Source organism: Crocodylus siamensis, chromosome 10 (genome assembly GCF_052110815.1).
Source record: "Crocodylus siamensis isolate JL-2025a chromosome 10, ASM5211081v1, whole genome shotgun sequence".
NCBI lineage: Eukaryota > Metazoa > Chordata > Crocodylia > Crocodylidae > Crocodylus > Crocodylus siamensis.
The window spans coordinates 39229860-39242403 of NC_143404.1; the positions used below are offsets into that span (position 1 = coordinate 39229860).

The 12544-nt window shown below is 48.6% G+C and overlaps 1 pseudogene; it reads right to left on the reverse strand.

The window, feature by feature from the left end:
* Positions 1-2200: 2200 nt before the first annotated feature.
* LOC149856483 (uncharacterized) overlaps positions 2201-12544 on the reverse strand; it is a 57677-nt pseudogene continuing 47333 nt past the window's right edge.

Genomic DNA, 12544 nt, shown 5'->3' on the forward strand with positions numbered 1-12544 from the left:
GTTTTTGCAAAACATAAGAAATTCCTTCCCAGAAGAGCATTCCATCCTTTTACTCTTCTGTGAAATATGAAACACCATAACCAAAAGGCAATATGACTACATTCTGCTTACAACCAAACAACTTTGAGATAAAGAGATTATTCCAACTTTCTCTGAGCCTAACCTGCATAAAATCAACTGCTCCAGACAGGAGATTTTACTACACCTTTAACTCTCTTATGAAATATGAACTTTCATTTCTACCTAGGAGAACTTTTATAGTCTTTTCTCCTATGCTTAAAGAAGGGTGCTTTTGCCTGAAAGCTTGCAATTAAAGAAATATTTTTGCAAAAATCTAGTTGGTCTAATAAAAGACATCACCTCTACCATGAGTTCTGATTCTTTTTACTATATATATAGGTATCAGTTGAACACAATGTTTTATTGATATATTTACAATTTTAAAGCAATTTGGAAACCTACCAGCGCCTCAATCATTTTAATTAAATCAATTCTAAATACCTATATATTTAAATACCTATATATTATGGACAATCAGAGCTCCCCCTGCCCCCTTCACTCAGCAGGATGTGGTTCCAGCTGTGGCTGTCCCCCCCCGCCTTGTGGCACTGAACAACCCTGATATGCTGGTGGCCCTCACTCCCAAGCTCCAGCCCCTCCCCCACCCTGCCATTGCCACTCATTCCTGACCAGCAGCCCCTGCTTACCCCCAATTCACTTCTTCCTGGCAGAAGCTCCCCACCCTGCATCAGGGTCATGGGTCCAACTCTGGGTGTTCCCTCCCCCCACCCCCACTGCTTTGTGGTGCTCAGCAGCCATAAAATGCTGGTGCCCTGCCCATGCCATTGCTCCTCACTCAAGCCACAGCTCTCCCAGCCCTGCTGGTACCCCTCACTCCTGAACTGAAATGCCTGCCTGCCCTCCCCCACCACTTGCTCCCTCCTGGCAACAGCTCCCCGCTGCACCAGGACATGGGTCCAGCTGTGGCTATCCCCCCTGCTGCTTTGTGGTTCTGAGCAGTGCCAACCCCTGCTGTTCTGTTTCCTGTACCTGTTGGTAGCAGTAAGGGCTGAGTTCAAGTTTTGGGGGATCCTGAATAAGTTTAGCCTTGGCTCAAGCCCCCACCCAGAAACCTGAGACAACTAGATTTAAACTGGTGCATCCTGAATGACCAAACTTCTCCCTTGCAAGCAATGTACCAACAAAAGCCAGATGTGTTATAGGACAAAGGGGAAAGAAGCACGAAGTACAGCTTAAAGCACTTTTAAACTCTAAGGCTTAAATTCTGTAACCCAGCCCCATCTTGGCTCTCCACCCTCCTGGGTCACTTACTTATTCTAGGGCCCCCTGCCCCCTGCTCTCTGGGCTTACTGGGACCTCCACCTCCCCTATAGTCCTGTCCACATTCCACCAGATGTTACAGGGACAACAACAGGCTGTCATCTCTGCCTTCTGGCAGGAGCTTATAGACTGCTAGCCCCACCCCTTGAGGGTCACATGATTGGCCTGATTGCCAGCTGCTCCCAGGTAGCCTGGCTCCTGGAGCTTGACTCACTTGTAAAGTGGCAGGCACTCAAAGTGTCCTGCCACATCCCACTCTTTGGGAAACTTCTACCAAGCTCATGCACTATGGACTTGGGAAGTCCACCCAAGGTGTAGAGCCCTGGGGCCCACCACTTTATATCTGCATCATCCTAACTGGCTGGATGGAGGCCGGGGCACATTGGTTAATCCTATAAACTGTTCTGCCAGGGCAGCTCCTCAGTGAGCTACTGAGTAGCACTGCTGGGAGGCACTGCAATGTAAGCTGCTCCTGATGGGATCCCTGCTCCTCAGTGACCTGCTGGAGTGAGCTGGTCTTTGCTACAATGTAAGTTGCTCTTGTGGGGGTCCTCAGTGAGCTGCTGGGGTGTACTGGTCTTTGCTCCCACCCTAGTGTTTGTGGGGGGGTGGCTGCTGACCTCTGCCAGTCACTACACCCTTAAATTCCTAGTCCCAATCCCCAAACTTCACGGAGCAGGATTAGACTCTTCAGAAGAAAATTGCTGGTTAGGCCTTTCAAGTACAGGGGCTAATACCTGTAAGGTACTCTCCCTCTTAAATAAACAGCAAATCCTCAGGAAAGCCCAGGGCTCTGACCCAAATGCTAACTAAATTGTCGGTTTTTTTAAATGCACAGAAAATTTAATCACTTTCTGAGTTAGTCCAGGTTGTTAAAATAGAGTGGCAGGATTCTAGCCACATTTTCATTTTTCAGATGGCGCTGAGCACTGAAAAGACCCCCAAGTTTGCTGACACTTTTTTTCCACATCAGCTGAATTTACAGACCATTGGAAGAGAACACTGCATATTTTGCCAGGTTGGGAATGCGATCTTCAACAGCGATCCAGAACTGAATGGGACCCTCAACATCTGCAAACACATCTTTGACAATCCCTAAATACACTGGCCATTCCATGTTGCATTCATTGGGCAGCTTTAATTCTGGTTTCACAGTTTCATAAGCTGTATAAAAAACACTAATTTGTTTAGGATCCAGTGCACAAACAGCACACAGAAAATCAATTGCTGGCTGTTTACTTTTTACACTGTACTGTCTCAGTTTATCACCAGCACTATGAGCAGCAGTGGATCCTCTCACAGTATCAGTTGATGATTCAAGATGCTCAAGCCATTAAATTAAATCCAAGACACTTTGTGTATTTGGCATTTTGGGGACTGTAAAATGTCGAGTGCTGTCACCAGGTGTCCACAGTTCTCTGCAGGGTTCTTTAGGTCGATGTGAAGGTCTGCCACTAATAGGCTGCCTAGTTCCTGCAGAACAAATGTATCCCCTTGTTTGATTCATTCATGCTCCGTGAACCCATGGTAGAATTGGTAGTACTACCATGGTACTTAACACAATTTAATTATGTATTTCACCTGGTCAGAACTGGTTCAGGTGAAAGTGTTAGTGAATCAACACACAATTCCTTCAGGTATCTCAAGAACTGTGCACAATGAGCTGGAACTTTCACTAAAAGTGACTTTATCAAAACAATAAAGCGATCCACTTGCTTGCAGGTATCTCGCCAAGTATTTCCTGCCAGAGCAACTATGCGCATAGCAATGAATATATGCACAATTTGACCACAGATTGCAAAACACATCATTCCAAGCCTTCTCCATGTAGCTTGCACTATTACAGATGCTAATATTCACTCAAGTGGGATGCTGAATTCCATCATACAAGAAATCAAGACTTGTGAAATGGTGGCATAATTAACTTTCCCCAGGCACACTGTCTTTACCAGCTGTGGGGCAGAAATGTCAGCAGGTCTAGGATGACATACCTTGTGCACCTGAAATAAAATGTTGAAAAATGTTCTATTTTGGAAGTTGGTTGTTTCATCAGAGATCAAGGCAATGAAGTTTCCCTCAAAATCATTAAGAAGGCCCTGTGCTTCCTCTTTAAAAAGAGCTGGTAAGTGGGACTACAATTAGTCTGACTTGGGAATGGCACTGCCTCTCTTAATGTGCTTGCTCAAAAAATCCCTGACACCAGGTAAATCCATTTTATGCAGAAGAAAGTCTGCTTTTAACTGCATTGGAACAAATCCCAAAGTGCTGTACAGTGTCCCAGTGTCTTTGGCAACCAGAATGCTGGAATGCTGCAGTCACCGTGCATAGTTTCAGTGTCTTCTCTTCATCTCTCTTCATTCTGTTTATGCTTAGCACTTGCCATGCGTTCTACAGTCATCTGCTTTCGAATGTGATCTACAGCCTTGCTGTAGATCAGAACAGCACAATACTGTCAGTGTGAAATTTATCCTTGCCAAACTGTGACACAGTCTTTAGGGGTGACTTTTGCATTCTTTGGCATCTTTTCTAGACTTGAATGTGATGTCTGGAGGCTGAAGTAAAATCTGATATGCATCAAAACATTAGCCCCTGTATGTAGGAACTGACTCAATTCGTGATTGCATTTTTTTCACAGAAAGCACAAAATCAAATGTTTTCCATGGAAAAAAAAGCAAGCAAGCCCCATGACTTCATTGGGGTTGGGGGTAAAGGACTTTCCAGTTCCAAGCAGAAAAAGTGGGAAGCCTTCCCACCCTAGAGAAAATTGCAGCAAGCTCTACCAACACAGTACTGCCAGGCTGCTGGGTACCAGCTCGCATTGCCTGTGAGGTTCACCCTGGTGCAGTCCCTTAGCAGCTGCTGTGAGATCTCAGGCAGAGGCCATGCCCCCACTGCAGAGGAAGACAATCCCACCCATCTGTATGAATCTGGTCAGGGGAAAATTCATTCCTGACCCCAATTCAGCATCCATCTGATCCTGAGCTGAGAGTCAAGAACCTGTAGCCAGGACCCTCCAGGGCTGAGTCCCAGCAGGAGCACCGGCACATTCCCAACCAGTGGCTGACCAACGTCTTCTTCAATACCTCCAGTGTGACAACATTCACAGGTTTCCTAGGTGTCTGTTTTGCTGCCCCTTACACTAACTGGGAGTCAGTTACAGTAGCCTCCTGGTGCTACTGGCTTTCTCTTCCAGCCCTCTGGGGAGAAAAAAAGAAAAAAAGCAAGAAAAAAAAGCAGCAGTGTCCCAGCATGTGCTTTTCTCCCAGCCCTTGGGAAAGAAAGAAAAAAATCCAAGCTCCTAGTCCTGCTGCCCCCAGCCTGCCCCTCCCCTCCCTTCCCCCATTTTGGGCAGTGCCTGCACCATCCCCATCAGCTGGGAGCAGCAAGAGTGGAAAGGAGCCTGGGGCCATGGTGAGCCCATGAAACTAAGCTCTGGGGTCTGCAAATTAAGCCTGTGTCTCCCAATCACCCAGCTCAGGAGCCTCAGAGGGCTGCCGCTGCTGCCATGTGTTTGCCCCGCACCCCGTGTGGCCCAAGCTAGTCACCCGCACACCCTTACCCTGCCTGCCACTAGCTCTGCTGACTCTCCCTTCAGGCCTCCACATCTCTGACAGTGTCACCCACACCCCCCTGCAGTTCAGCCACCCACCTTGCTGGCTCTCCCTGCAGGCCCCAACCAGCCCAAGCAGCATGACCTACACCCAACCTACGGGGGCCCCCCAACCCTGCCAGTGCCCCTCATTCCTGACCTGCAGCCATCTGCCCCCCAACTCTGCCAGAGGGGGTCCCCAGATGTCCCCTACCCCCAGCCCCTCAAGCCCCAGTCCCCCATAACCTAAAGGCTGCAGGAGACAAAATGAGTCTAAGCCAGCACTAGCTGGTCTGTTTCTCAAGTCCTACCCCTGCTCCCTCCTCCCTCCAGACAGGGTTTAAGATTTCTGGCCCCTTTTGCAAGCAGCTTGTTGCAGGGTAGAGCTCTGCTAACCTGCGGGGAGCTGTTCACAGTTTCCTGCTTCAAAGAGAAAAATTCACGTTTTTTCCTTTAAAAGGGAAAATCTATATTTTTTCCACAGGAAATGGTAAACCCGGATCCCTGGTGAGGAGAAATGGAGTTAGGGGCTGATCAGCCTAAAAAGGATGGAATTAGCAGCAGTTTCACAGCTTTGCCTCAGGACAGCCTAGCCAATTTATCCACTTCAGGTTGCTATGCCTTCAGGCCCAGATAAAAGTTTCTAGCCAAACAGTTTTTTGCCTGAGAAAGTTAGAAGTGGGTTAAAAACTGTGAAAAGTGTTTGGAGAGAAGTGGGTAAAGCATGTATTAGAGATGAGGCAGGGAGCTCCACTCCATGCCTGGACCCCTGGGACTGCAGAGAGAGAAGGAGGCATTCATGTCTCTGACAGGACTTGTGTACTCAAAAGCCATGAGATGTAGGTATCTAAGTTCCTTGCGCCCTTCACACATGCTTCTTCCATGTGTGCACAAACATACATGAACATGCAGACACACATGCAACTCAGATGCTTGAGAAGCTTAGAAACCACTCTTCAGCTTGCTGGTCACATCAGCAGGTGCTATCCCCTTCTTACTTCAGCACAGCCAGGGGCTTGGCCTCAAGCAGAGAGAATTAGAGAGATAAATACATTCAGAAGTAGAGCCTTTGCATCTCGTGGGGCTGGTCCTCTGTCCCTTCCTTCCCTCCCTCATTGCCCTTCTAGAACCAGGGATACCAGTTACTGTGGCAACTCCTCTTGCTGCTTGCAGTAATGAGCCTCTGCAGATCAGTTTAATTGACCTCCATACAATGAGCCAGCCAGCGAGTGAATGCTACACACACCTCTGGGGGCTTCAGAGGACTCTGATGAACTAGCTGCTGCACCCCAGCCCAAGAGGCTCCTCAGGCAGGGCACCTTCTGAGGCCAAGAGTTTTTGCTCCCCCCCACCTGCCCAGCACATTAAAACCAGTTACAAGCATGTCTAAAAACAAAGACCAGGTAGAAAACACCACCAGGAGAACAAAGAAAACACCACCAGGAGAACAAACTGTTTAGTTGTTTAGAGATGTTACCCCTTTCGTCCTGAATGATTGTCCGCAATCTGGAGCCTTGCAGGTTTAGGGTTACCATGTGTTGGGGGTTTCCCAGACGTGTCCTCTTTTTTTGCCCCCTGTGCTGCATCCAGGTGGGTTTTTTAAATGCAAGCCAAATGTCTGGGATTTTGTTTCCCAATCCATTCCCAACACGGCTGCCACTACGTTGCCGCTACAGTTCCCAGAATACCTAGCATGGTGCAATCGGGAGCTGAATTTGTGATTTTGCTTTGCTCCGCTTGTGGGAGCAGGGGGAGGGCAATCAGAGGCAGCGGTGAGTAGAGAGGGTTGGGAGTAAGGGGCACCGGAAGAGCTGGGGGGCAGGGGGCTGTGAGTCAAGAGTGAGGGGCACTGGTAGGGCTGGGAGGGAGGGGCTGTGGGTCGGGAGTGAGGGGCACTGACAGAGCAGAGGGGCAGGGGGCTGCAGGTTGGGAGTGAGGGGCAGCAGCATGGCTGGGGGGCAGGGACTGTGGGTTGGAATTGAGGACCATGGTGGGGGGTGGCTGTGGGTTGAATATGCAAGGCACTGGCAGCACCAAGGAGCTGCAGGTCAGGAGTGAGGGGCACCAGTGGGTGGGATTGGGGGGCAGAGTACTGCTTTTTGGGAGTGAGGTGCACTGGCAGGACTGGGGTCAGTGGGTCAGGAGTGAGGGGCAGCAGCAGGGCTGGGTGAGGGGGCTGTGGCTTGTCAGTGAGGGGCAGCAGAATGAATAGGGGCAGGGCACTGGTATGTCACTTGCCCCATGACCATCATATTCCCTCTGCAGCCCCACTCCACAGATGTCCTCTTTTTTGGATCTGGAAATATGGTAACCCCCCCCCACCCCCCCCCGATCAGGAAAAGAAATTGTTGATGGAGTCAGAGCTCTTCAATGCCATTCTATTTACAAGGATAAACAAAGTCCTTAGTCCCTGAGCATGGGCAAGATCCAACCCCAGGAGGTAGTTTTCCTGCCCACAGCCCCAACAATCCTTCTACCAGCTCCCCCAAAGGCCCTCTCCCTAAGCCTTCTCTCAGGGTTGCGCTACCTTGCTATCTCACCTGGTTCAGGCTTACCTGTGTATCTGCTCCTGTGCACTGTCTCAAATTCATACTACCTAGGTAAAACCCCTCCACCAAGAGCATTCCAGTTCCTGTATGGCTGGCAATTGCCTTAGGGCATTTATACATGTGCTCCAGGAGTGTGTGTGTGTGTGTGTGTGGGGGTGGACACTTTAATTAGAGCGGCTCCAAAAGCCACTCCAATTAAGGCACCCAGAGCGTCATGTGTATCAGTCTTCCCACACTGAAAAATGGCGGTGGGGATGCTTTAACTAAAGTTTGTTGAATGAGCTTTAGTTAGAGCACCCCCACCACCATTTTTCAGCATGAGGACACTAGTATACCTGACGATTGAGTCTGCTGGAACATGGTCATTACCACGCTCCAGCAGACTCGATTAATTGGAGCAGATTCACTGCAAGTACCCTTACTGCCCTTAGTGTTTGGCAGAAATGTGTGTCTAGCAGCATTCTGAAATGAAGGGTAGCAGGTTACCAGTGTCAACAAAGTTTAGCCCAACCTAGAGCAAGACATAAAAGCCGCAGCCCCTAGGCGGTGGAAGGCTGGGGCTAATGAGCCTTCACTCCCCACAACTAACTTTGCGGTAGCTGGTGACAGCAGCATCATCATGGCACCACTGTTCTGTAGTGCCTGGCACCACTTGGCATGCAACCAGGCCAGTGCCCCATGTGTGCACAGCTTTATGTGGCTCCACTGCTCCAGTGCCACTGCCACGTCCTGCTGCCTCAGCACTGTGCCCAGCGGGGTGCTCCATGCACTCCTGTGCTGCTGCATACGGCACCAGCGTGCTCTGGCTCTGCAACAGCCCTGAGGGAGGGAGGGGCAGAGGTCAGTCAGGTGCGCCCCACAGGTGTGAGATAGGTAGTTGGAGGTGTGGGGTGAATGTAGACTTGGTGCTAGGCTGTCACTGGTACAATGTAGAGAGGGGTTATCAGATGTTAGGCAGGTTATAATGTGTCATAAATCCAGTGTCTATATTTAGTCCATGATTTTTTGTATCCAGTAGATTTATGAAGTGAAGTTCATAGGTTTGTCTATGAAAGGTGTTTTGTACTTCCCTTTGAGCATTAGAACTGAGAGTTTGGAGAGAGAGTGGTTGTCTTGTGAGAAGTGTGCACCCACAGGTAGTTGGGTATTTTTGTCTTTGATAGATTTTTGGTGTGCATTGCATTCTCACTGACATCCTGCCACACTTTTAGCTTCTCTTATTCCTTGGAGTCTCAGACCAGCAGGGACTCCCTATGGTTGAAGAAGGGTGATTGCGCCCAAAAACCTGCTAAGAACTTTTTTCCAACTACTCAGTTGGTCTAATAAAAGATATCACGTCTACTCAAAGAACCTTGCCTGCCTTCGTTCTGGTATGTAGTTTTTTATTTTTTCCTACATATTTTCCATCAGGGCATTTAGTGCACTGGATGAGATATATTACATTTCTGGAGGTGCAAGTGTAAGATCCAGGAATGGTCATGGTTCTGTTGTGGGGTGTAGTTATTGTGGGAGTGGTGGAGCTATGCTGGAAGGTTTTACATTTTTTGTCCCAGCATGGTCTGGATTCATTTGGTGTATTTTGCGTCATAGGAAGTTTGCTTCTGGTGATGAGATTGGTGAGGTTCAGTGCTTGTTTAAAGGCTAGGATGGGTGGTTCTGAGAAGTTCTCTTTAAGAATTGGGTCTTCTTCTATTATGGGCTGCAATTGTTTGAGAATTTTCTGTATAGGTTCCAGGGAGAGATGGTATATCATAACAAACAGTGTGTGATTTGTGCGGATTTTCTTTTTGTACTGAAGAAATTCTTTACGTGATAAATAATTTCTTTAGTACAAAGTCTGGGTGGGTCTTTCAAAAGTGTGATCTATCTCTCTGGACCAATGTCCTTATTGAGTGAAAGCCCTTTTGAGTTTTATGAGGTGACGGTTGTAGATGTTCTCCTCAGTGCAAATTTGGTGGTATTGGAGGGCTTGGCTGTATATTACAGCTTTCTTGGTGTGTTTAGGGTGATTTCTGGTTTTGTGCAGATACATATGTTGGTCCAGGGGCTTTATATATATGGTATTCTGTAGGGGTGCACTGATAGAGATTTTGGGGTCTGATACAAATAGACAGTATTTAAGGAGGCATATCAGCTGAGACCGATCTGATATCTGATATAGCTACCATCAGGTGGTATCAGGTGTGGTGAAAGGGTAGAAGGGAGGGAAGGGGCATGGAGGGGCAGATCAATGGCCCTCATGGTGAGGGAGGGGGCAGAGGCAGGTGCTTCCCAGTCAGGGTGGGTGGGGGGGCACAGGACAGAGGTGTGACTTGTGGGATGGGACTTATACTCCTGCTGCTGCTTGCACCCCAGGAGGGCAGGTGTGGGGGTACATGTGCCCCCAAATCTGTGTGGCATGGGGTGGGCTGCAGCTGTGGAGTGGAGCTTTGTGCTGGGCTTTTCTTGCCAGGGGCTGAGCTCAGCACGAGCTCCAGCGGTGCTGGGAGGAGGCTGCAGCCACCCCAAATTTCTCCACAGCTCCACTCCCAGCCCTGCATCACCACATGTCACCCAGCACAATCCTGGCTGAATGCCCCTCCTCCACCCAAGCACTGGGAAAAGCCAGGGCTGAGCCGAGTGGCAGGCAGCAGCATGGGGCTGGGAGCGGAGCTGTGGCAAAATTTGGGGTGGCTGCAGTCTCCTCCCAGAGCTGCCGGAGCCGGCTCTGAGCCCAGCCCCTGGCAAGAAAAGCTCCGTGTAGCACTGGCTCTGGCTCCACCCTGCAGCTGCAGCCCACTCTGCACCATGCAGATCTAGGGGCACATGCACATGCTCCCCACTGCCCTCCCAGGGTGCAAGCAGTGACAAGAGCTGCCTTCACCCCACAAGCTGTGCCTCTGTCCTGTGGCCCCCCCCCCAGCAGCACCTGCCCCTGCCCCCCACCCTCACTGCAGGGGGACTTGATCTGCCTTCCCACACCCCTTCCCTCCCCCCTCCCCTTCTAACTTACTGGCTGGAGGCAGCTCTCCACTCTTATGGCTTTGGTGTGTGCTGCATTGCAGCTACACGTAGTACAAGCATTTATCAGCCAAATTATCGGCCCCATCAGGTTGATGTGTGATTTAGACAACTTTCTTTATATCAGTATCAATTCAATATTGGACCAATGTACTGGTGCATCGGTGGTCTGTATTTTTCCATTCTGGATATTGATCATAGGGCGTGTCTACACGGTCATTTAGGTGTGCCTAAACTTAATGCACATTAGCTTAATGTGCATTAAGGCAATTTAGGATAGCATCTACATACACATGCATGCATTACAGTGCATTAATGCCATATGCATGGACTGATGTGGGACTAAAGTTAGTTCCATGTCGGTCCATACACAGCATTAATGCGTCTTAATGCGTCTACATGTGCGTTACCGTGTTTTGGCTATTCGTGCCTAAATTTGATACCTGCTTTTGCATGGATAGATGTGCCCATAGTGTCTAAAAAGGAAATGTTGGTGCTGGAGTATTCAAGAGAGAGTCTGATGGAGGGGTGATGAATTTGTGATAGAAATCAATCAGAGATTGCAGGTTGTCAGTCCAAATGATTGAAGATGTCATCTATATATCTTAAGTATAGCATGGGCTTGATGGTGCAGTTCTTGAGGAATTCTTCTTCCATGTGGCTGATAAAAAGGGAAGCGTATTTTGGGGCCATTTGGGTGCCCATAGCTGTGCCCATGATCTGGAGGAAGTGTTGGTTATTGAAAGTGAAGTTGTCATGTGTGCGGATGAAGTGTATAAGTTCAGTAATATTTATGGTCTGTACTCTGAGTGTAGTCCTGCTCTTGTGTAGATATGTAAGGCAGGCTTGGATGCCATCCTGGTGTGGCATGTTGCTATGTATATATGTATGGGATATGTATATGTGGATATGTATTTGTTGGTATGGATGATGTGGGGTGTTCGGATGTATGCACACAGAGACACTCACATGCACATATGTTTACAAATACATGTATATGCACATATTTATGTAACAGAGAGACTTTCATGTATATGTACACACACAAAGCAATTCACACACATCCATATAGACACATGCATTCACCCAACTGTACATGCTTCTATATATATATATGCATATAGACACACTTGCTCATTTACAAACATACTATATGCATATGCACAGACTTACATACTATATGCATATGCACAGACTTACATGCACATAGCTGTATGCCATATATGTATGCCTGAATATGCAGACTTTTTTACACACATACACTAAGAGAAGTAAGAGAAGTGCTGACAACAATGTAGAGGTATAAAGTCAGGGGACTTGCAGAACCACTAAGGGTGTATGTAGAAAGAAGGGGCTATCTGGACTGGGTAGAAGGGGAATCACCCCAGCTCCAGCCCCTGCCCCTGTCCCTGCCCCACTCCCTCCTTCACCATGGGGGCCTCAATCTGCCTGCCCTACCGTATGCCCGCTCCTTCCCATAGACTTACCTGCAGAGAGATTCTCTCCTTGCTGCCTGGCTTTATTTCCGGCCACATGCATGCATGAGGGCATCCACATGCACATAGCACCCTGTGTCCTGCTTCTAGCAGCCCCAAGCAGCACCTTGCAAGCTGGAATGCTGCCAGCCTGCAAAGGGAAACCTGGATTCCTGAACAATACTGTGAATCCCAGACAAATGCTGTCCTGGAGGCATGCAACCTGGGACTGGGACTTGATGTTCCCATTCCAGGACTGTCCTGCCAAATTAGGGATGGGTTATCACCCTAGGACACACCAGAAAGAGCTGAACAGCATAAGACAGTTCTTCTTTTTGCTTTAGCCTCATTAGAGAGCCCTAATGCAGGGAGAGAGCATACGGCAGTTTCCCTGGCACCTCTGAGGGGGACCTGTGTCAGCCCAGTTAAAAACCACTGATCTATGCTAACTGCCTGGGTTTGGCTGTCCCTTCCTGGAGATGCTCCTTTCTCAGCTCCTAGGCTAGCGAGAGACATTCAGAAAGCCTGAGCCTGAATTGATTCAATCTCTGCAGGTTAGTCTAACCTAGCTAGGCTAAATCACTTTGTAA